Raw genomic sequence first — 2,500 nt, forward strand, 5'->3', positions numbered from 1 at the left:
TGGGCAAAGGACGCAGCCCTGAGGAGTTCCCGTGCTGATGGACCTGGAGTCAGAGACTTCTGTTCCCGGCTTAACGCACTGCTTCCTGTCAGAGAGGAAGTCTGTGATCCACCTGCAGGTGGAGTAGGGCACGTTCAGCTGGAAGAGCTTGTCCTGAAGCAGGGCAGGGATGATGGTGTTGAAGGCAGAGCTGAAGTCCACAAACAGGATCCTGGCGTAGGATGCTGGGGCGTCCACATGCTGTAGGGTGAAGTGGAGGGCCATGTTAACTGCGTCGTCCACAGACCTGTTGGCTCTGTAGGCAAACTGAAGGGGGTCCAGGAGAGGGTCTGTGATGGCTTTGAGGTGTGCCAGGAGCAGGCGCTCAAAAGACTTCATTACCACAGATGTAAGGGCGACCGGTCTGTAATCATTTAGTCCTGTTGGCCTTAGCTTTTTGGGCACAGCGATGATGGTGGAGGACTTGAGACAGGCTGGTACATGGCATGTCTCCAGGGAGGTGTTAAAGATGTTGGTGAACACCGGAGACAGCTGGCCAGCGCAGTGCCTGAGGGTGGCTGGAGAGACAGAGTCCGGCCCGGCTGCTTTGCGTGGATTCTGCCTCTTGAAAAGCCCATTAACTTCTCCCTCCTGAAAGGAGAGAGTCGTTTCTGTAGTATGGGTGGGGGATGGGGCCTCTTGGGTGGGAAGGGGTGGTTCAGGACAGTCCAATTGTCTTTCAAATCTACGGTAGAACTCGTTCAGGTCGTTGGCTAGGCGGGAGTCGTTAGTGGTGTGGGGCGCTCTGGGTTTGTAGTTGGTGATGTGCCTGAGCCCTTTGGCAGACAGAAGCAGCGTCGTTAGTAGAGAACTGGTGTTTTAGTGTCTCTGAGTACAGTCGTTTAGCCTCTCTCACCGCTTTGCTAAACCTGTTCTTCGACTCCTTGAATCTGTCTCTATCCCCACTCCTAAACGCTTCCTCCTTCTCCAACCTCAACCTTTTGAGCTTTGCTGAGAACCAGGGCTTGTTGTTGTTAAAGTTCACCCTGGTACGTGTTGGGATACAGCAGTCCTCACAGAAGCTGATGTACACAGCCTCTGTGAGTTCATCCAGACTATTGGTAGCAGTCGTGAACATATCCCAGTCAGTACAGTCTAAGCACGCCCGCAAATCTTCCACAGCCTCACTGGTCCACTGTTTAGATGTCCTCACAGCAGGTTTACAGAGTTTTAGTTGCTGCCTGTATGCACGAATCAGGTGGACCAAGGGAGTTCTGTGCGAGCCGAACAGCCCCGTGACCCACAAGAGAAACATCCCCGCCAAATTCGAGCGTTTGACGGGGTCTATCCGTGAAAAAATATTCACGTTTTTGAGTGCACATGCATTTCTGCTGCAAATGCCTCTGGAAGTTTCATGCCGTTCGTATGCCAATTGTGGCAACACGAAAATGACCCGTTTTCCCATTCCGAGGGATTTCTGTGCGACCCTAACAGCCCCGTGAGCCACAAGAGACACATCCCCGCCAATTTCTAGCGTTTCACGGGGTCTATCCGTGAAAAATATAGACGTTTTTGAGTGCACATGCATTTCTGCTGCAGATGCCTCTGGAAGTTTCATGCCGTTCGTACGCAATGTGGCAACACGAAAATGACCCCTTTTCCCATTCCGAGGGATTTCTGTGCGACCCTAACTAACAGCGCCCGTGAGCCACAAGAGAGACATCCCCGCCAATTTATAGCGTTTCACGGGGTCTATCCGTGAAAAATATAGACGTTTTTGAGTGCACATGCATTCCTGCTGCAAATGCCTCTGGAAGTTTCATGCCGTTCCTATGCAATGTGGCCACACAAAAATGACCCGTTTTCCCATTCCGAGGCATTTCTGTGCGACCCTAACAGCCCCGTGAGCCACAAGAGAGACATCCCCGCCAACTTCTAGCGTTTGACGGGGTCTATGCGTGAAAAATATTAAAATTTTTGAGTGCACGTGCCTTTCTGCTGCAAATGCCTCTGGAAGTTTCATGGCGTTCCTATGCAATGTGGCAACACGAAAATGACCCCTTTTCCCATTCCGAGGGAGTTCTGTGCCACCCTAACAGCCCCGTGAGCCACAAGAGACACATCCCCGCCAATTTCTAGCGTTTCACGGGGTCTATCCGTGAAACATATAGAAGTTTTTGAGTGCACATGCATTCCTGCTGCAAATGCCTCTGGAAGTTTCATGCGGTTCGTACGCAATGTGGCAACACGAAAATGACCCGTTTTCCCATTCCCAGGGATTTCTGTGCGACCCGAACAGCCCCGTGAGCCACAAGAGACACATCCCCGCCAATTTCTAGCGTTTCACGGGGTCTATCCGTGAAAAATATCAATTTTTTTTTGACTGCACATGCATTTCTGCTGCAAATGCCTCTGGAAGTTGCATGCGGTTCGCATGCAATGTGGCGACACGAAAATGACCCGTTTTCCCATTCCGAGGGATTTCTGTGCCACCCTAACAGCCCCGTGAGCCACAAGAGAG

The sequence above is a fragment of the Petromyzon marinus genome, unplaced genomic scaffold (assembly GCF_048934315.1).
Source record: "Petromyzon marinus isolate PM22_M1 ecotype Great Lakes invasive population unplaced genomic scaffold, UKy_Petmar_22M1.pri1.0 PM_G_Scaffold_195, whole genome shotgun sequence".
Classification (NCBI taxonomy): domain Eukaryota; kingdom Metazoa; phylum Chordata; class Hyperoartia; order Petromyzontiformes; family Petromyzontidae; genus Petromyzon; species Petromyzon marinus.